At 39.5% G+C, this 23,108-nt stretch overlaps 1 long non-coding RNA gene across 7 annotated transcripts in view; it reads right to left on the bottom strand.

Annotated features, from left to right (window-relative positions):
• Positions 1-2,615: 2,615 nt before the first annotated feature.
• The window catches only part of LOC132395593 (uncharacterized), a 40,552-nt gene continuing 20,059 nt past the window's right edge, over positions 2,616-23,108 (bottom strand). Inside the window, exons 3-5 of one of the 7 annotated variants that reach the window (XR_009512686.1) lie at positions 10,700-10,764; positions 10,135-10,400; positions 2,616-2,761 (exon numbers count right to left, since the gene is read on the bottom strand). This is a non-coding gene — a long non-coding RNA (uncharacterized LOC132395593). Of the gene's footprint in view, positions 7,076-9,792; positions 10,401-10,699; positions 10,765-12,426; positions 12,594-23,108 lie in introns of those variants that run through there. The other 6 variants (XR_009512685.1, XR_009512687.1, XR_009512689.1 and 3 more) reach the window with 6 other exon arrangements.

The raw sequence follows: 23,108 nt of genomic DNA, 5'->3' as shown, positions 1-23,108 counted from the left end.
ACAGGCCTAATGGCCTAATTCTGTTCCTTTGTCTTATGGTTTTAAAATATATGTAGCACCTCTCCATTTGTATTGAATAATATCTGTTAGTTTCTTGATAAAACAAAAGTTAATTTTATATCCTTTTAATATACACACTTTAAAACCATTGTGTGAAATGAATTCTATTAACTGTAATCTTGCGTATAGCAACAACACTGTAATTGGACAGAAAAGTAAAGATTAGCTAATCTTCACAATCTCAATGGCCATCTTGTTTTAATATGCCTGAAATGACTTCATGCTTATAATTTATACATAACCAGTCTTCACAATTTTTGTTTGGAAAATTAGCCTGACTTTATTGGGAGACAGTGTTACAGATAGATGTTGCTTTACTGCTTTTGAATACACTCTGTCATCAGAGTACAGACTTCATTGTTTGTTCTGAGTTACACATGCTGTACAGGTAACACTTCCAATCTGTTTGCTGATGTGTTTTGACAATGAGTGTAGTAATTTTTAATCATGAAGGGCGGCAAATAAGCACAATTAGCAGGAAATGATTTACTTTCAGGAGCAAGGCCAGTTTTATGGGTAAGTTGTCTCTGAAGTAGACCACGGAGAATCTTGTTAGCTAAAATTGAAATTGTGCCTTAAATTTTATAATCCTATTTATTGGTTACCAGGCAAATCAACTCAGGAATCTAAGTCTTAATTAGATAATCACAATCTTTGTTCAGATTCCTCAGAAGTTGGAGCCACAAGTGATGTCAGACGCTGAAATCAGGAGCTAAGAGAAAACTGCTGGTGAAACTCAATGGGTGAAATAGCATCTGCAGCGACAAGTGAAGGTGTACCTCAAATCACAGTGAAGGTGTTGCTCAATCACAATGGAAGTCTGGCTAGATCAGCTTAAATGAAATAATAACTTGGCTGTACAGACGGGATTGTTTACATGCCCTCAAACACAATTTACTCAATCATTCCATTATGTTAAACAATTTATTCTCTGCATTCCCTTTATGAGTATGAAGTTCCTGGGTAGTCAATCATTCTCTGGGGGTTTATGACTATGCTTGTGCTCAGTCTCTGTGTTTTGTCCAGTAATGATACTAAATTGGTGTAGCACCAGATGGAGTCGCACCAAGGCTGAAGCAGCTCCAAAAATTTTTTAGAGTTTTGTTTTAAGCTACTTGCTCTGCAATTCAGTATTCCATTTATTTTCATTATAGCCTTATAAACACACTGTTGATGTTTTTAGTGACCAGTCAACTGAAACTCTGCTTATTTTTTCTGTTATATTATTTTAAGTATTCCCATTTATCACATAATTAACAACGAATTTCTTCTAAACATAAGCTGAAATATATTCATGGCTTTGAATTCTGAGAAGTTACATAACTTGCCTTAATCTTGTGCTTCTAGTACTGATAATATCCAATAGGAGCAAAAAAACACTTTAGGATATGAGGACTTCCAGGCTGAAAACTACTGTCTATAGTAAAATACTGAATTAAGTGCTATCATTAGGATTTTATATCAGTGTAGTAATAATTAAGAAAATAATAAAAATAAATGGTGTACTTTGAAACTTTGATGAAAAGGAATTCCAAGAACTTGCATTTTTGCAGGATAACTGGTAATTACTGACCATTAGATTTTCCATGAAGTTGCCATTTAAGAGACTAAATTGTTCCAATTATCCATTTAAATACTAAACCATGCGAGTTGTCCATTGAAATAATTATGCTTCTTATAGTTTAGTTATCTTACTTAAGAAAAGCTGAGGAATATATGTACATCATCATCTAAAAGTCAGCTTGCATAATTTAAATAATATTTTACTTCAGGCAAAACCAAGTAAGCACTTTCAGTTCAGAACCTGCTTAAAGAGCATTTAATATCTTCGGAAGCTTATGAGATCCAAATGTGGTATTAATTATGTGCTATCCTCATAGATTATAGGGTCTCTGATGCACTTATGAAGAAAATGACTGAGCGCTTTCATTTTTTTCACTTCTGTTTTCTGTTTTCCATTTGTGAATAAATCAAAAATATTTGCAGTTCCTTTCAGAAGGTGTGCAAAGGGAAAATGTTTATCCTCTTGCACTTTTACTCCAAATTTTATTTAAAAAAACCTGAAATGCAACATAGTTCATGCATTTAAATTTTTAATTAAGTAAATACAATGTAATTAAAATAATATTAGAGGAGACTCTGTTCTGTAATCTATTTTCTTGGATAATAAGGGAATTCTGTCTCACAAATACGCTAAGTGCCAAATAATGCATAACAGAAATGAAAATCACATGAGGAACAGGGTTGTTTAACATTGGTTGTCTTATATTCTTGTGTTCCAATGAATGGTGATTTAGATGAGGTAGATTTTCCACAGGCAAATCAGACTCAAGACCACAGGCGCCATTTTTCCTCTCGGCATATAATTATCACTAGTTCCTTAACCCACTTAAAAATGATGGACCACACAATTCCAGAGAAGGCCACTTCCTGTAATATTGTAAAGAACCTTCAACTATTCTCAGGGAGACACTGGCGAGGTTATGGATATTTTATTTTACAGACAGGCTTTGGCATCAGATGTGGTTGTATCCATGTTTACCAACCCTCAGTCATTCAAAGTTCAAAGGAAATTTATTATCAAAATATAGATACAACTCTGAGACTTGTTTTCTAGCAGGCGTGCTCAGAAAGTCCAATAACCATAATAGACTCAATGGAAGACCACACCCAAAAGGGTGTTCAGCCAGTCAACAACAAACTGTGCAAAAACAAAAGAAAAAAAAAGAAATAATAATATTAAGAAATAAGTAAGCAACAAATATCAAGATTATGAGATGAAGAGTCATATTCATATTTTTATATGTGGTATGGATGGCCAGTGGTTGAAAATTGCTGATAATGTTCCAAGCTCATTTGGCAATTAAAAAAAGTAGTTTAAATTTGCATTTTGATTGTATGATAGTAAGCTTATCAAACAAATTCCCTGCCTATGATAGAAGTTGTATGATTTTCATTCCTTATTCCTTAGATGTTCGTTTATAGAGTCTTGGAGTTTTACCCTATAGAAACAGGCCCTTCTGCCCACTATTTTCATGCCAACCATCAAATATTCATCTATACAAATCATATTTATCAGCACTTAGCAATTATTCTATAACTACTAAAAGAGATGTTCTTATCATATCCCATCTCATAAGTATATCCTTAACCTTCTTGTGTGTCAAAAGAATAGGTATTAACAAATGTAGTATTTCAAATTCATGGATACAAACAGGAAGAAACTTAAGAGGTCAGTTTGAGCTGACAGACAGTTGATAGTTCATATCATAGAGTCATAGAGCACTACAACACAGAATCAGACCCTTTGGCTTGTCTAGTTCATGCTGAACTGTTCCTCTGCCTAGTCACATCGAACTGCACCTGGACCATAAACCTTCATATCCCTCCCACCCATGCACTTATCCAACAATGTCAGCTCATCTCTAACTTCTAGCATAAGGTATGGATGTTGCAAGTCAGGCTGGGCACACTGGCCCCATCAGGGAGAACTCTGACTCCATTCAATTCATTGATGTTGCTCCCACAATAGAAAGATAAAAGTGCAGGTAAGTATTTTAATTAATTTACTGCTATTAATATCTTCAGTTTTGAAAGTACATTGTTTTTGTTTTCTTTTGAAATTTAGTTGTTAAAAATTTCTATCTTCCGGAATATTTAAACAGGAGCTCAAAGAGTACAGTGATAACATTGTGTTGGAATACTAGATATACTCCAGCAGGCTGGATTAACAATGAGACCCAAGTTCAATCACAAATGGCAGCTACAGAATTTATCTTCAGTTAATTAGCTGGAATTTTTGTAAGGTTGAGAAGGAACCATCCTATCTAAAGTTATTATAGGTAGAAACCTATCTGACTCTTTAATGCTCTCCCAACTCATCAATGTAGTTGCTTTTTAAATGCCATCTGCCATTTAGTAAAGGACAGGACTTTACCAGAACTTGAGAAATGAATATAGGGTTAACAAAAAGGGCTTGGGGGACTGGCAAGGTTGCACCTGGAGTGCTGTGTAAAGTTACTTCTGTATTCTGTTTTTGTATGAATATTTAAGAAAGGTATTTTAGGGTATTCCAAGGGACTGGATTTATGAGTGTTTGGATAGACATGGACAGATCAGGGGTAGCCAGCATGGCTTTATGCATAGTAGGTCATGTCTAACCAATTTTTTAGATTTTTTCAAGGAAGTTAGAAGGAAAGTGGATGAAGGCATAGCAGTGAATGGTGTCTACATGGATTTTAGCAAAACACTTGACAAGGTCGGGCATGGTTGGTCAAGAAGGTTCATTTGCTCGGCATTCAAAATGAGGTAGTAAAATCTAACATTGGCTTTGTGGGAGAAGAGTGGTTGTCTCTCTGACTGTAGGCCTGTGTCTATTGAATTGCTGCAGGGATTGGTGCTGGGTCCTTTGTTGTTTATCATCTATAACAATGATCTAGACGATAATATGGTTAATTGGATCAACAAATTTGTGGAAGACACCAAGATTGGTGGTGTAGTGGCTAGTAATAAAGACTATCATGGCTTGCAGTAGGATCTGGAGCAACTGGAAAAAATAGGCTGAAAAATAGCAATGGAATTTAATGCAGACAACTGTGAGATGTTGCACTTTGGTAGAACCAACCAAGGTAGGTTTTACACATTGAATGGTAGGACACTGAGAAGTGTAGTAGAACAAAGATATCTGGGAATACAGGTCCATGATTCATTCAAAGGGATGTCACAGATAGATAGGATCGTAAAGTTTTCTTTATATTGGCCTTCATAAATCCAAGTATTGAGTGCAGGAGGTGGGATGTTATGTTGAAATTGTATAAGTCGTTGATGAGGCTTAATCTGGAATATTGTGTGCAGTTTTGGTCACCTATCTATAGAAAAGATGTAAATAAGGTTGAAAGTGTATAGAGAAAATTTACAAGGATGTTTCTGGCTCTGGAGGACCTGAGTTATAAGGAAAGATTGTATGGATTAGGACTTTATTCCTTCGAACGTAAAAGATTGAGAGGAGATTTGATAGAGGCATACAAAATTATGATGAGTATAGATAGGGTAAATGCAAGCAGGCTTTTTCCACTGAGGTTGGGTGGGACTACAACTAGAGGTCATGGGTTAAGGGTGAAAGATGAAAAGTTTAAGGGGAACATGAGGGGAAGCTTCTTCACTCAGAGGGTCTTGAGAGTGTGGAATGAACTGCCAGTGCAAGTGGTGCATAGAAGCTCGATTTCAACATTAATGAGAAGTTTGGATTGGTACATGAATGGATGTGGAGGGCTTTGGTCCTGGTGTAGGTCGATGGGAGTAGGCAGTTAAAATTGTTTGGCATGGACCAGACAGGCTGAAGAGCCTGTTTCTGTGCTGTACTTTTCTATGACTCCATATACTTACATTGGAAGCAGTCCAGAAAGGCTGTTATTTTAATAGGAGATGGTTGTCTTATCACAAGCATAAAAAGTTATATCTTTGTTCTTTGGATATTTAAGGAATGAGGAGTGATTTTCCTGAAGCTTATGAGATCCAAAGGGGACATGTCAGATCGGTATAGGGATATCTGCATTAGTTGGAAAGTCACTACAAAATGATATACTTACAAGATCAGGGTGGTTATTTAACACTAGGGTGTTAAGTAATACCTTCTTGCAGAGGATGTTGACTATTGGGAATTCCCCACCACAGAGGTCTAGAGAGGAAGATATCTGATGTTTTTTAAAGAAGAGGCAGATATATTTGTGGAATATGGAACTGGCACAGAGAAAAAAATTGAAGACAGGAGCAGATCAGCCATGATTACATTGAGGGGCCAGGAAGTCTACCCTTGCTCCTGTATCTTGGTTCTTATGTTTTGTTCTTTGATGGTGGTAGATTGTTAGGATGTTCATGATACAATGTCTGAGGCTATCTTTCAGTTCAGAGACTCACTTGATACCTTAAGTGCAGCAAGTCATCTCATTTAATTTCTTCGGAAAATTAAGTCTGCATGAGTGGGCACAGGGACAAGTGCGAATGGGCTTTAGTTTAGGTCCATTGTGATTTTCAGGTTTTTATCGTGTGAGGACATTTAGGATATATGGCTAATAAGTCTATGAATGACATGAAAATCAATGGTTTTCTAAATAAGGAGGAAAGTTACCTTCAGCAGAGTTTAGCTCAATTGGAAAATCAGGCTGTGCACTGATGTTTGAAACTTAATCTCAATAAAATAGGGCAGTAAACAGCAGTGTGCCCAGGAATGTTATACTCAGAGAGACCATGCAGTTCAAATCCTTATTTCCTGGAAAGCAGCAATGCAGGTAGATGGGCCAAATGTCATGGAGACATTGCAGATGTTAGAATCTGGAGCAGCATACAAAATGCTGGAGGATATATAATGGGAAACTTTGTTTAGCATGCCATCCACACAGATTACTTCATCACATCAGTGCATTGAGGCACAATAAAGAAAACAGAATGCTGGATCAATGGTTGAAGTATGTAAATTGCTACAGTGAAGTTAACTTCAAAGTATACAGATTATGGAATGGATAGTAAGAAACACTTTACTCACCGAAGTAGTGAATAATACGAAGTACATCACATATATTTATCATGACAGGAGGGACATTTTCAAGTGATTTGAGGAAGAATATTCTTACTAGCAGCTAGTTGGAATCTGCAACATACTGCCACTTGTGATGGTGGAGGCAGAATCCCTCACGATATTTTAAAGGTAAAGTCAAAGTTAAATTTATTATCGAAGTACATATATGTTACTATATTGTTGTTGTTGTTCGTTTTCATGCCTTGTGGTGTATCAGGCAGCATTTTTGCAGTTTCTGTATCATTTGACTGCTTTTTACAAGACCAAGCTGTCAGCTCGGCGCTCATCGCAGCACAATGGAAAGTGTGCAAAGTTCCAGACAGATTTGAGCTTGGGACCATTCGCTTCAAAGGCTGGTGCTGATGCCAGTCCACCAATGGCCAGCATATGTTACCATACACAGTCCTGAGATTCATTTTCTTGTGGGAATTCTCAGCAAATCTATAGAATAGCAATTATAATAGGATCAATGAAAGATTAGCCAGAGTGCAGAAGACTTCAAACCGTGCAAATGCAAATATAAATAAATAGCAATAAATGATGAGAGCATGAGATAATGAGATTCAGAGTCCTTAAAGTGAGAACATTGGTTGTAAGAACATTTCAATGATGGGGCAAGTGAGTGTCATCATTCCTTTCTATTCAAGAGTCTGATGGATGAGGGGTAGTAGTTGTTCTTGAAGCTGGTGTGTGAGTCATGAGGGTCTTGTACCTATCTAATGGTAGCAGTGAGAAGAGGGCATGACCTGGATGATGGGGATCTCTGATAATCGATGCTGCTTTCCATTGACAGTGCTTCATGTAGGTGTGCTCAGTGGTTGGGAGATCTTTACCTGTGATGTAATGGGCCAAATCTACTAACTTTTGTAGGATTTTCTGTTCAAAGACATTGGTGTTTCCATATCAGGCTATGATACAGCCAGTATATATACTCTCTACTACACATCTATGTAAGTTTGTCAAAGTTTAAGATGTCATGCCATATTTCTGTAGACTCCTAAGGACGTAGAGGCACAGCCATGCTTTCTTCGCATTTGCACTTACGTGCTGGGTCAGGGCAGGTCCTCTGAAGTAGAAACATCCTGAACTTTAAAATTGCTAACCCTCTCCACCTCTGATCCTACGATGAGGACTGGGTCATGAACCTCTAGTTTCCCTCTCCTGAAGTCCATAATCAGTTCCTTGGTTTTGCTGACATTGAGTTGTAGATGTGTCTCCACTCAGCCAAGTTTACAATCTCCCTTCTGTGTGCTGATTCGTCATCACCTTTGATACGGCCCACAACAGTGATGTCATCAGCAAACTCGAATATAGCATTGGAGCACTGTTTAGCCACACAGTCATAGGTATAAAGCAAATAGAGCAGAGGGCTAAATACACAGCTGTGTGGATGGAGCACGTGGAGGAGATGCTGTTGCCGATCAAAATTGACTGAAGTTTACAAGTAAGGAAATCCAGGATCCGATTGCACAAGAGGCATTGAGGCCATGCTCTTGAAGCTTATTGATTATTTTGAAGGGTTGATCATATTGAATGCTGAGCTGTAGGTGATAAAGAACCTCCTGATGTATGCATCTTTGCTGTCCAGACGTTCTGGCATTGAGTAAAGAGCCAATGAGGTGGCATCTGCAATGGACCTGTGGCTTTATTAGACAAGTGAATGGATCCAAATCATTTTTCAGACAGGAGCTGATACGTTTTATCACCAGCTTGAGGCAGGAACCCATGCTCTTTTTGGGCACTGGTATAATTGAAGCCTGCTGGAAGCTGGTGGGTACCACACACAGCCAAAGTGAGAGATCTCATTGAACACACTGGCCAGTTGGTCAGCATGGCACAGTACTTGGCCAGATACCCCATCCAGTCCAGATTCTTTCCAGGGATTCACCCTCGTGAAGGCAGCCTGCCCAACACCTTCAGAGACTAAGATAGTTGTATCATTGGGGGATGTTGGGGTTCGTGATTGTTTCTCCATGGTCTGATGGTCAAAGTGAGTGTAGAAGGCATTGAGTTCATCTGGAAGTGAAGCCCTGCTGTCTCCCATGTCCCTTGATTTAACTTTGTAGGAGACAATATCATTCATCCCTTGATGATTCAAATCTGGTCTGCAATTTCCACTTCACTCATGACATGGCTTTTCAGAGATCATATTGCACCTCTTGTAGCTTTCTTGATCTCCAGACTTGAATGCCTGTTTAAGGAAATGAATCGCGAAGACATGGTAGGTTATGGACCAAATGCTGGGGAAAGGGGAATGCCGAAATGAGTGCCTGATGGTCAGTGTGAACATGAATGCCAAAAGACCTATTTATGTGAGGCCTCACTCTAGTGCAATGGCTAGATGTTCTTTCTTGATCTTGTGTAAGCTTTGTTCAAACCGAACAAGAGACTAAAGAGACAGAGTTGTTGCAATGGATGTTTTTGTGAAATTACTGTGATATATTATTGACGCTCCTTTGGAGTCTGAGCAGAAGAGTGAAGGCTGATGGGGTAATCTGATAAAGTTACAAGAAGGATAGATAGTGTAGAGAGTTAGAATACTTTTCCCATTGTAGGGGTATCAAAAATAAGGGAGATTAAGGTGAGAGGAAAGAATTTTATAGGGGTTTTGAAGTGTAAGTTGGTATTTGTGGCTCACTGCAATAAAAGTCAGTGGAATCAGATACAATCCAGTGATATTGATCCAAAGGTTATTTGGAAATCAAGAATGAAGCATAAATCTTGGAGTTATAGCTGTTTTATTAGCTGTTCATAAGAATAAAACTAAATGGTAACCATCTCACTCTACTGTAAGGTAGAAAGAGGAAGCAAAGAATGAAAACAAGAAAAAGTGAAAGACACAATGCAGCTGTGATCATCTTAACCTAAAAACTAGTTCACTAGAGAGATAAAACACATTTCATTGATGAGGAAGCCTATGAAATACTCAAGTTCAAGTGGTTTGATATCTGCTGCAGAAAAACTTTGAAGCTTTTGGGAAAATAGAGAATCAGCTATACAGTTACTGGAAAACTCACTGGACAACATACCACAATACACGCATATAGGTAATATCATAAAAATATAAGCAAGCATAGGAAAGGTTAAACTGAGAAAAATTAAACATTCAGACTCTAATCCAACAATCATTATGATGAAGAGCTATTTAGACAAGCATGTAAATAGACAATTTATTCTCACAGTAAACATTCTAGACACCATCAATCTTCAGGCCATGCCTCGCAGGGACTTGTGTTAATACAGGTTCAGTACCCCTTATCCAAAATGCTTGTGACCGGAAGTGTTTTAGATTTTGGATTTTTTTTCAGATTTTCAAATATATAATGAGGTAGCTTTGGATTGCCACCATTTCTAACTCTGAATTTAGGTGCTACCAGTAAGTAGTCTTTGCTTCCATTTGTTCTGGTGTTAGATTTTCATGATCAGCAGACGCTTTAAAAATTTAATACTGTGTCACTTCTCAAATTTCTGCCACCCGCCTGCTGAGCATCCACAATTACCTTCAATTTTCAGTTCGTCATGAGCTTTGCTTGTTTCATGATCAGCATGCCAGTAAGCAGCGTGTGTTCACTCCGAGGCTGCCGATACACTATCGAAATCTTCATTTTTCGCTTTATTTTGTGTTTTTCTATTTTTCATTAACTTCTGTTCATTCCATATGTGAGGTCACTTCCAGGAGCTGTCTGCGGTGTGCAGAGACCTGCAGATCGCCTGAGAACCTCCCCAGCGTCTTGTGGAATTTTCCATTTGTGATTTCATGTCAGCACTCAAAGAAAAAATAAACCACAGTTTTTTGGATTTTGGAATTTCGGATGAGTACCCAACCTGTATTATTTTTGTGACTGTACATGCTATTGTCTCTATATGTACTGTTTATTGTGTGTGACTGCATGTACTGTGATTTGCACCTTGGCCCTGGAGGAGTACTGTTCTCTCTCTCACTCTCGCTCTCTCTCTCTTTTTTATATATATACATGTATATATATATATATATATATATATGTACAGGCATGATTAAAACAACAATTAAACTTGAACTCAAACAAGGTATAGAAAGATACACACCTATTACGGGCAGATGACATCAGTGTAGGTGGGACTTCTCACTGCACAATTCTATGACACAATGCCTAAAGGATACAAAATGTAACATTATGACATGTCCTTTCAAATGTGTTCTAGATATTGTATTGATTCAGTGACTATTAGTCACCCAGGACTCCTCCTTGAAATAAGGCTTTATACCACAGGTATGAAAATTGGTGCTGTATGTCGGCTGTGCCAGAATGATTGACACATTGTTATGTGGGCTGGTACTGTACATGCACTGAGTAGGTCCACCAAGAGCTGACCAGACTAATCAGTGATTTCCTGAGTATGAGGAGGCATTTAGATTTACACTTGCTGGCCCATTTCATACTCCTTGGCTGCAGGAATAATATTGAGCCACTGACCGTGTCTTCAGTTCTTTCTGTGCATGGCCTGGATGGCAAAAGACCTGCCCACATTCTTACCATCCTCATCCCACCCTGCCACAGCAGCTTCTGCCTCCAGCATCCCACTTTCATTTAGGTAATGTCTGAAATCAAATTCAGTCCTGGCATACCATGCTGTGTGAAACCACAGCTCCATTGGAATTGTGCCCATCTAGATCATAAGACATTATTTTTAAGCATAGATTTCCATCCCTAAAAGATATGCACTCCTGTGTGTGATTATGTAAAAAAAAGACATAGAAAATTTGAGTAACAAATTGCTGGAGGAACTCAGCAGACCAGGCAGCATCTATGGAAAAGAATAAAGAAACAATGTTTTGGGCTGAGATTCTTCATTAGGACTGGTGAAAAAGTTGAGAATTCAGATGAGAAGATGGAGGAGGCGAGGAGGAAGTGCAAGGTGGCAGGTGATAGATGAAACTGGGAAAGGGGGAGGGGTGAAGTAAAGAGCTGGGAGGTCGATTGGAGAAAGAGATACAGGCTGGAGAAGGGGGTATCTGATAGGAGAGGACAGAAGGCCATGGAAGAAAGGGAAGGCAGAGCAACATCAGAGGGTGGTGATGGGCAGATAAGGAGATGATGTGAGAGAGGGAAAAGAGAATGGGGAATAGTTTGGTTGGACATTACCGGAAGTTTGAGAGATCAATGTTCATGCCATCAGTTTGGAGGATACCCATGCAGAGTATAAGTTGTTGTTCCTCTACAAGAGTGCTCATTATCACTCAAGTGAGAAATGATTGAATCATGCTTTACAACAGTAAATGAATCCACAAGATGGATTCAGTCAATAGACCCCATGATAAAGCAGAGAGTATGATTATGTAATTTCACCTGATGGGAGCAGCAAGAATGATCAGTGGTAAAGGTCTATTGAAATTAAAATGCTTGACATGGTTATAATTGTCCAATGCGAATTTCACTGTCATGTCACAAAATCGTCATTGCACTAAACAGTTAATTCACTGCAAAATCCAAAAGCCTTAACATCTGCAGTTTCATCAGGAGCCCAGACAAGAAAGAGTAGAGTTTCAACCACAAGAAGAATAAAGATACAGGCAACCAACGTACGGTAGAAAGAAATGACCAGCTGTAAATATTAAGTATGACATTTGAGGAATAATGAGATTTCTTGCTTGAATTATATTCACACACTTTGACCATCAGACAACAATTCTTAATTCATGACATAATGATGATGAAGAGGAAGGATCACCAGCCACAATACTGATCGAAATATCTTCGTCATTGTTATTGAGCTGAGTAATAGTGATTTTCAACATTCAATCTCATTTATACCTTTGAGGAATGGAACCATGCTCCAAACCGTGTCACAACAAAAGATCACCTGGAGGGCTCGGAAACTGCCTTAATGACATCCATAGAGCCTTCATGAAAAATATTGTGGATTCTTCTGGCTTGAGAGAAGAGAGTGATTTTATGGGAACTCTGAGATTTTACTGCCTCTGCAGAGGAAGCACAAAGAAAGTGGATGAGGATCTTATCAGTTTCTATAATACCCACTAAAAGACATACCAAACAGCTGTGCTAGAGCTTGTGGGTCTTTCATTGTCCTCATGAACAGCTTGAGAACCTATAGAAATGGAATTTGAGCAAGTCTTCACCAATACCAAGAAACTTGCAAAGAAGAAAAAAAGAAGATACTTTCAAATGATGTGGATGTGGGGCACATACTCAAAGTACAGCACAAAGGATAGGCTATGTGGAGGGGACTATTTTAACCTTTTCTACCAAGTAAGACAATTTAAATAGACCCAGAGACCTTTCTGAATCAAGTTTCAAACTGCTACCTTTCATTAAAAGTAGAGTTACATTTTTGTGTGATTTGCTGAGGGAAATTTCATTTGCTGGGTTTTGAAACAGGTGGTGGTGTTTATACACTCTGTGATGCATCCAGCAGGCAAGGCATTTGCAATATACACATTAATGTGGAGACTATGCAGGCATCCTTTTGAGTTTAGAGTTTTGTGTTTGTTTCAAATGGGGTTAAACAAAATTAAATCATTTAATTGGGTAGAGAGAGGCTACCTCTTTTCAAAATTTAAAGTAAATTTATTATCAAAATGCAAATGTGTCACCATATACTACCCAGAGATTCATTTCCTTGTGGGCATTCATGGTAAGTGAAAAGAAATACAATAGATCCACTGAACAACTGCATACAGCAAAAATAGACAAACAACCAATTGCCAAAGACAAATTTTAGTGAGTGAAGTTATCCTCTCTGGTTGAAGGGCAATAACAGTTCTTGAACCTGGTGGTTTGGCACTTGAAGCTCCTGTACCTCCTTCCTGAATGTAGCAATGAGAAGAGAGCATGGCCTGGATGGTGGCATCCTTTTATCAAGAAAGGCACAGAACAATTATAAGGTAAAATCAGGAGACACTTCTTCACAGCTACGCTCCAGATCCAAAAGATTTTGAGATGATGTCAATGCGTAATTTCATTTGATAGATGATTATCCAGAAAAAGATATTGAAGACTATTGAACCAAAAAGTCAAGTCAAATCAAGTCAAGTTTATTATTGTTTCGACCATAAACTGCTGGTACAGTACACAGTAAAAGCGAAACAACGTTCCTCCCGGACCCTGGTGCTACATGAAACTACACTAGACTATGTGAGACAGCACAAGGCTACACTAGACTACATAAAACAACTAAAAACTGCACTAGACTACAGACCTGCACAGGACTACATGAAGTGCACAAAACAGTGCAGGACAGTACAATAATTAATAAACAAGACAATAGGCACAGTAGAGGACAAATCACAATATAATAATAAATTATGTAGATGTCAGTCTAGACTTTGTGTATTGAGGAGTCTGATGGCTTGGGGGAAGAAACTGTTGCACAGTCTGGCCGTGAAAGCCCAAATGCTTTAGTACTTTTTGCCAGATCGCAAGAGGGAGAAGAGTTTGTGTGAGGGGTGCGTGGGATCCTTTACAATACTGTTAACTTTGAGGGTGCAGTCTGTGGTGCAAATGTCTGTAATAGCTGGAAGAGAGACCCCAATGATCTTCTCAGCTGACCTCACTATCTACTGCAGGGTCTTGCGATCCAAGACGGTGCAATTCCCGAACCAGGCAGTGAAGCAGCTACTCTGGATGCTCTCGATACAGCCTCTGTAGAATGTGGTAAGGATGGGGGGTGGGAGATGGACTTTTCTCAGCCTTTGCAGAAAGCAGAGATGCTGCTTGGCTTTCTTGACTATGGAGCTGGTGTTGAGGGACCAGGTGAGATTCTCCACCAGAAGATTCTCCACCAGTGAACACCGAGAAATTTGTTGCTCTTAACAATCTCAACAGAGGAGCTGTCAATCTTCAGTGGAGAGTGGTCGCTCCATGCTCTCCTGAAGTCAACAACCATCTCTTTTGTTTTGCTCACATTCAGAGACAGGTTGTTGGCTCTGCACCAGTCTGTTAACCACTGCACCTCCTCTCTCTATACTGACTTGTCGTTCTTGCTGATGAGAACCACCATGTTCGTGTCATCGGTGAACTTGATGATGTGGTTCGAGCTGTATGTTGCAACACAGTCGTAGGTCAGCAGAGTGAACAGCAGTGGACTGAGCACACAGCACTGGGTGGCCCCTGTGCTCAGTGTGATGGTGTTGGAGATGCTGCTCCCAATCTAGACTGATTGAGGTCTCCCAGTCAGGAAGTCTAGGATCCAGGTGAAGAGGGAGGTGTTCAGGCCCAGCAGTTTCAGCTTTCCAATCAGGTGCTGAGGAATGATGAAACCAATACGATGTTGAGATAAAAGGCACTCACGTTAAAAAAAGAATAGTGGATCAGGTGTTAGAAGCATTCTCCTGCTCGTGTGCTCTTCCAGTTCTGGTAAATACTGATCTGCCAGTGGAGACCACATTCTGAAAATGAATTCAAAGTAACTCAGTATCATTTGCTGAACTTCCTGATGTGTGGATGAGATGCCTTTGCTACTGGTGCATATTTTTCACTGGATCCTTTTGTCAGAAGGAAAATGTATATGTTTTAACATTCCTAAGGTTGATCTTTGACATAGAAGTAACAAAACTGAAGTGGAACTGGGCTCCATGTCAAGGTGGATCAAATTGCTGGTATTTCATGACCACAGTTTTATATCCAATAATTTTAGACTGCTATGAAATGAGGTTAAATCCAATAAAAACACTTTGAGACCATGTACAGTTAAACTTACATAGAATTGAAAGGTTTAAAGTCTTAACCTTCGTATAGTTATTATAAAAAATGTGTCAGATTAATACATACACTAAACTCAAAGACAACTCATTGCAACTTTCTCCTCATCCTTATGTAACTTTAGAACACTGTCAGCTTTCTTAGATAAGGGGAATCTTAAAACTAGAGGACCTAGGTTTATGGTGAGATGAGAAGCCTTTAAAAGGGACTTGAGGGAAACCCTTTTCATATGGGGGGGGGGGCAGGTAAATGGAACAAGCTGCCAGGTGAAGTGGTATAGGCAGATAATATTAAATTTAAACCTTGCAGATCGTTTCTGGAAAGAAAAGTAATTGATATATGGAAAAGTATATCTGTCTTCATCTGAACATTCATTAAGTGTCATGCAACACACACGAAATGCTGGCAGAATGCAACGGGGCAGGCAGCATCTACAGGAAGGTGTACAGTCGACATTTCGGGCCGAGACCCTTCGTCAGGACTAACTGAAAGAAAAGATAGGAAGATAATTAAAAGTGGGAGGGGGAGGGGGATATCCGAAATGATAGGAGAAGACAGGAGGGGGTGGGGTGAAGCTATGAGCTGGAAAGGTGATTGGCAAGAGGGATATGGAGCTGGAGAAGGGAAAGGATCATGGGACGGGAGGCCTAGGGAGAAAGAATGGGGGAGGGGAGCACCAGAGGGAGATGGAGAGCAGGCAAGGAGTGATTGTGAGAGGGGCAGGGAGAGAAACATGAGAGGGGATAAAAGGGGGGGGGGGATGATAAACAAACAAACAAATAAATATAGATAAATAGATAAATAAATGAATAAGGGATGGGGTAAGAAGGGGAGGATTTTGAGAAATCAATGTTCACGTCATCAGGTTGGAGACTACCCAGCTGGTATATAAGGTGTTGTTCCTTCAACCTGAGTGTGGCTTCATTTTGACAGTAGAGGAGGCCATGGATAGACATATCAGAATGGGAATGGGACGTGGAATGAAAATGTGTGGCCACTGGGAGATCCTGCTTTCTCTGGCGGACAGAGCGTAGACTTTCAGCGAAACGGTCTCCCAGTCTGCGTCGGGTCTCATCAATATATAAAAGGCCGCACCGGGAGCACCGGACGCAGTATACCACACCAGCTGACTCACAGGTGAAGTGTCGCCTCACCTGGAAGGACTGTCTGGGGCCCTGAATGGTGGTGAGGGAGGAAGTGTAAGGGCAGGTGTAGCCCTTATTCCGCTTACAAGGATAAGTGCCAGGAGGGAGATCGGTGGGCTGGGATGGGGGAGACAAATGAGTCGCGTAGGGAACAATCCCTGCAGAAAGCAGAAAGCGGGGGAGGGAAAGATGTTTTTGGTGGTGGGATCCTGTTGGAGGTGGCTAATCCAGTATTAAATCCAGTTTGATGAAATATGCTATATGTTGATATGAGGAGCTTTGATAATCACATGCCTGCCACCTGAAAAGTCTCGAAGGTGTGTGCTTTCTCTGCTTGATTCCACTATGCTTCAAGGAACATAAAAGATGTTATGCCTAGCAGATGTACAAATTAGTATTTGCTTGATAGATGTGCAGACATTAAGCTGCATAATATGGCAGATGCCCCCCCCACCCCCACCTTCATGGGTCGCAAGGCTCCAGTAGCAAAAGTTCTCGTAACATGGTAAGTTCTCTTCCATCAGATGAACGTGCCTCATTTCAGATGTTAGCTACAGGTCATTCCAAAATGACATGATGCTCTAGTTTGTGGATCAGCGAAAATGACAATAGGTCTTTGACATTTCCAAATAGGATTTGGACACACATCAAAATCTGATTAATGAAACCCTAAATGAATTTAGGTAACCCCTAAACTCTGCTGTGCTCTGCTGTGCAGACACTGAAGGAAAAGGTTGGATCGTCTATACTTGGTAAACTGTATTTCCCAATATCATACTCATGCAACATTTTCAAATACATGCAGAATTACTTAATCTCCCCAGTTTGTCTGATCTATTAACCAGGATTAATACTGGGATGACAAATCACAGGAAAATTAATCAAGCATTTATTTATTGACATACTCCGAGCAATTGAATTAGTGACATCTTGATGAGTTCAGATTTTGCTGGCTTGACTCTCATTTCAAACTTGCAAACCATGGTCTCTCCAAGTCCACTCTTATTTAGTGTATGCATAGACAGCATTATGGAAGGCCCAAATGTATCCAGTACTCCCATGGAATGGTCTGAAAGGCATTTCATCTTCAATGGATCATCGAGGGTGCTTTGCTTCAAAAACACTCCTGAAGAATTTTATAAGCATTGTTCCATTTTCCAGTTTTGCTGACAGTACTTGTTGAAGTTAACAGTTTTAAGATGTCTTGGAGTATTTTATAAAAATACAAATTGAAGAATTAAATTAAATGCAAGTAATTTTTAAAAGGAAAAATGTAGCATTTCTGGTGCTTCACACCTGCAGCTTCCATCGGAGTTAATGAGAGGCTGGATCATGTATCAGTCCAATTTTGTAAGGTCTGAGAAGCATAAAAGTTGAGAAATTTCAGCCTGTCTGTGCCCCATCACTGGATTCCATTGTAAGTAATTCAGTAGAGTGAACTGACAGAGTTGAGGCTTTAAAACTTTAAGTCTGGGATTTGCATGTTTTAACAACACTTGTGTGCAAGTCCCTGGCTTGTTTCCATTTCAATGAGTAAATGCCAACACTTCATTCAAAATGATTTTTTTCTTGAGATACATACCTAAATATCTTATCGGATAAAACCAGTGGTGATAAACTCAGTACATTTTGCTAAAGATTGTTCTTAATATTGAAAACCAGCATAAATTAACCAAGGCAATTCTAGTTCAAGCTCAATGTTTAGCAATCCATCAGGAACATTAAAAATTTTGTTCAAGTTTCTGACAATAATATTGCCACTTTAATAAATATTTCCAAATCTTGTTGAGTTATCTTTCTAAATTGATGCAGTAGTTTGTGTCTTGTCACATCCCTCTGTCATCTCATTAAGTTTGATGAGTTCCCCAGCTGTAACCAATAGGAGACAGAAGAGATAAAATATACACAGCTTCCCTAAAAAGGAAATATACTGATAGCATAACAATAACTTGTTAATAACTACATTCTTTGCCATTAAGGAAACACTCTGATCCTTTTGGTCTGAATTAGTCTGAAACTGGGGCCTGACCAGGTGTATCACAGACCACTGAGGGAATGCAGGGAAGAAATTGATGGGGCCCTGACAGAGGTATTTGTATCATTGATACCTGCGGGTGAGAAATTGCAAGACTGAAAGGACTAACTTCAGTGGTGGAAAAGTAACTGGAAAGGATTCTAAGAGACAGGATTTACCTGAATTTGGAAAGGCAAGGACTGATTAGGGATAGTCAGCATGGGTTTAAGTGTGAGAAATTGAACCGGATGAGATACTATCAGTTTTTTGGAGAGGGAACAAAAGAACTGATGAGGGCAGGGTAGTGGATGTTGTCAAAGTGGATGTCAGCAAGACCTTTTGCAAGTTGCTGCAGCTAGATTGATTCAGAGGGTTAGGAAATATGGAAATCAGGGTGAGCTTTTGTGAAAATAACAGAGAGACATAAGAATACAAGTCCGTAGTTTCATGAGAGTGGCAACGTAGACAGAGTGGTGAAGAAGACATTTGGCATACTTGCTTTCATCGGGCAGGACAATGAGTACAAGAGTTGGGACATCATCTTACAACAATGCAAGACATTACTGAGACCACCTTTGAAGTGTGTACATTTCTGTTCGTCTAGATATAGGAAGAATGTCATTAAGCTGCAAAGGATTTACAAAGATGCTATTAGGACTGGAGGGTCCAAATTGTAATGAAGGACTGATAGTCTGGGGCATTTTTTCCTTGGAGTGAATGGTCAATAGTCTTTTTCCAAGGTTAAGAGAACCTAAAATTAGAAGGCTTAGATTTAAGGTGAGAGGGAAAAACTTTAAAAGGGATTTGAGGGCAACTTCTTTATACAGAGGGGTTGGGTATGTGAAGTGATATGCCCGAGGAAGTTGTAGAGGTGGGTACAATTACAATGTTTAAAAGAGTTTTGGGCAGGCATTTGGATAGGAAAGGGGTTGATGGATATGAGTCTAACACAAGTAAATTGTATTCTTTCAGGTGGGTAATTTGCTCAGTATGGACAAGGAGCGCAGAAGGGCTTGTTTGCATGCTATATAACTCCATAACTCTCGAAACATTAGCCCCTTATATATAAAAGAGGTTTCCATATACCCAAAGGTAAATTCCTCATATATCTGATTTAAAGGCACTGGCCATTGAATCAACTGAAGGTCAGCTCTGGGTTATCCAAGGTAGACGGAGCCTTGAAGAATGACACATTATTATAACTGGGAATAATCAACATGGAGTCCAGAACTGTAGATGTTAAAAGTCTTTGTTTAGCACTAGCAGACATTCATGAGGAAACCCTGTGGAAGACCCTCTTTTGGGAGAAACTTGCTGTAGAAATCTCCAAACTCAAAAGTACAGGGAGATTTTATGCTCTTGAAGCACAACAACAACAGCATAATTAAATATAGTTTTATTGGTCACATTTTTAGATTATTTCAAAAATCTGGATGTAAATGTAAAACTCCATAGAATAGAATATTTATGAAAGGAGTGCATCTGACTTGACAAGAACATTTCTGCATATTCAAATACCATTGATAGTAATCCAGGCACCTGAAATAGTTTCCTTTTACCATCACATTAAGAGAGGACCCTCTGCAGACAATGATGTGCATTCATGCATTACAGGTATTCTTGCTTTAGATTGCAGATTGGTTCATGTTGGGAGCAAATGGCTGCTATACCAATCACATAGTCCCTGAAAGGTGTCCCATGTTTAACAATCCCGAACATACATTTCTGCTTTGAAAAAATTCACTCCTCCTCTCCTCTTCCTGCGGTCCCCACACTCTGGCCTTTTACCTCTTCTCACCTGCCTATCATTTTCCCCTGGGTCCCCCTACTTCTTCCCTTTCTCCTATGGTCCACTTTCCTCTCCAATCAGATTCCTTCCTTTCCAGCCCTTTACCTTTCCCACCCACCTGGGTTCACTATCACCTTCCAGCTAGCCGCCTCCCCCTCCCCCCACCTTTTTATTCTGGCAGTTTACTTCTTCTGTTCCAGTCCTGAAGAAGGGTCTTGGCCCCAAACGTTGACTGTTTATTCATTTCCACAGATGCTGCCTGACCTGCTGAGTTTCTCCAGCATTTTGTGTGTGTTGCTCTAGATTTCCAGAATCTGCAGAATTTCTTGTGTGTATGACACATTTCCCTTGATGTTTTATCAACTGTGCATTGCTGATGTTATGTAAAGTTCTGTGCTGATAACACCAAGTACCTGCATGTCTTATGAAGTAATTTACTTTGTTTGAATCTGAAACATATTGCACAAGGTTGCAAAGGTGTAGATCTGAATTTCACGTGTTTGTGTTCATGTTCACTGTCATGATGTTCTTCTCAGCTTTGTCAGTTTTGTGTAGATGTTGATAATAGAGTACCTCAAGAAGAGGTGCCACACCAAGATTCCTGTTGACGATTCACTCTGTCATGCTTGGGTTCACAGAGTTTATCATCTCCTGTTACCTTCTTTGGCTCTGTCCTAGGGATGTCAGTACCTTGAATCTATAACTCCTTTTTCAACTATGAATAGGGAATATACAGTGATTCATGAGAAATATAATTCCAGGCTCTATCAGTGTACCCAGACTCAGGTAAGGCTGAGAAGCACCTCTCTAATACGTACTCTCTGGGATCTATTTGTTTTACCTGTCATTGCGATCAAAAAACTAACTTTATGCTTGGTAATTGATAACTGTAGGTCAGATTTCATTGCATTGCAAACACTCTGTTGACAAGAAAGTGTAGTCTTCCCGAGTGTTTGATCGTTGTCATCCCTGAGCTTCGAGATGTCAGGGCTATCAATAAACAATTCATTCATTGATAGCCTTGAGATCTAGTGGCAGAAACCTGACCCTTGAAAAGGTTAATTCTCTTAATCTTCCTTTCAGCATTTTGAAGTGTGTTCACAGGTCAATGGATAAATACTGAAACCATAGAGCAAGGCAAACATTGAGTTCAATTCCAAATGGCAGAATATCCTGATTACTAAATTACTCCACATAACTCAAATATACTCTATAAGTAATCACTGAAGAATACTTCCATTACTTTTCTTGGCATAGACAATATATGTCTCGCCAAAAGGACCTACCAGTGTTATTAAGAGATCCTAGAAAAAATTGGTATAAGACCAACCTGTTGGAATAAAAATCAGATATGTAAATCACTGTTGCTCTTTTCAAGGGTTTTTCTGTACTGGGAGACACAGTATATATCAATGCAGGCTCTGAAGAATCTGCCCACTGAAGCAAGGTGCAAAGCACAGAAGTATTTGCTGGATTAATAAGGCTTCAGTCTCCTTGATAGAAAGAAAAGAGATTTATTTATTTATTTATTTATTTATTTAGCAATACTTTGTGAATAGGTCCTTCCAGCCCTTTGAGCCACGCCACCCCAGCAACACCCGACAACCCTGATGTAACACTAACCCAATCATGGAGTGATTTACAGTGGCCAATTAACCTACCCGGGGTGTCTTTGGACTCTGGGAGGATATGGAGCAACTGGGGAAAATCCATGCATTCCACGGGAGGACATACCAAAACACCTTCCAGAGGGTTTTGGAGCTGAACTCTGAACTCCAATGCCCCGGGCTGTAATAGCGTCGCGTTTAACCGCGAGGCTGCCATAATGCCCATGTTTACACACGTGCATCATGTTGATTACATTCTTATTGGACGGACTCATAAAAAGCATATTTGTCATTTGATTGTTTGGTGCCATCCATTTTAATTCTGCTGGACAGTGAAGAAGACGTGTTTGTTGGAATTACATGCCTACATCCCTGTTTTTAGTCTTATGACTGTCAGACAGCGGACCTTGGTGGCAATGGTGGGCTCCACTCTGACCTCACAATTGCAGGCACAAGTGTATTTTATAGTCATCTGCTCCTTTTATCTTAAATAATTTAAAATATTCTCTTTGTATAATTAGCATTCTCTGAGAATAAAAAAATTCTCTGTTGAAATGGGTAGGCCCAGGTAATTAGCACACATAGAGACAAAGTGACTTCCCCACATTCTGCAAGGTTAATGAACAAATGGTAATCTAATTTATGCAATTCCAACTCCAGATACAAATAACACAGAATTAATATTGAGATAAAGATTCCAATGCATTATCAATGACTGCATTGTCAATGATATGGCTGGAAAGAATTTACATAAAAGCACAGCATCATGCACAAAATACTGGAGGAACTCAGCAGGCCAGGCAGTATCTATGGAAATGAATAAACAGTCGATGTTTTGGATCAAGACCCTTTTTCAGGACTGAGAAGGAAGGGAGAAGATGCCAGAATAAAAATGTGGGGGCAGAAGAAAGAAACTAGCTGGAAGGTAAGAAGTGAAGCGAGGTGTGTGGAAAAGGTCAGGGGCTGCAGAAAAAGAATCTGATAGGAGAGGAGAGTGGACCACAGGCGAAAGGAAGGAGGAATGGACCTGGGGAAGTAATAATCAGGTGAGAAGAGATAAAAGGTCAGAGTGGAGAATGGGGGGTGGGGGTTGAAATTTGTTTACTGGAAGGAGAAATCAATATTCATGCCTTTTATTCATACATAAAAGAAGGGCTGTGGGAAAATTAAGATGTAACAACTTCCTTCAACTGAAAACAGCTTACAAAGATGCAGCCAGA

This window comes from Hypanus sabinus, chromosome 6, assembly GCF_030144855.1.
Source record: "Hypanus sabinus isolate sHypSab1 chromosome 6, sHypSab1.hap1, whole genome shotgun sequence".
In the NCBI taxonomy this organism is placed as follows: domain Eukaryota; kingdom Metazoa; phylum Chordata; class Chondrichthyes; order Myliobatiformes; family Dasyatidae; genus Hypanus; species Hypanus sabinus.
Note: the sequence above shows the minus strand (reverse complement) of the source record. Positions and strands in the feature narration are given on the sequence as shown.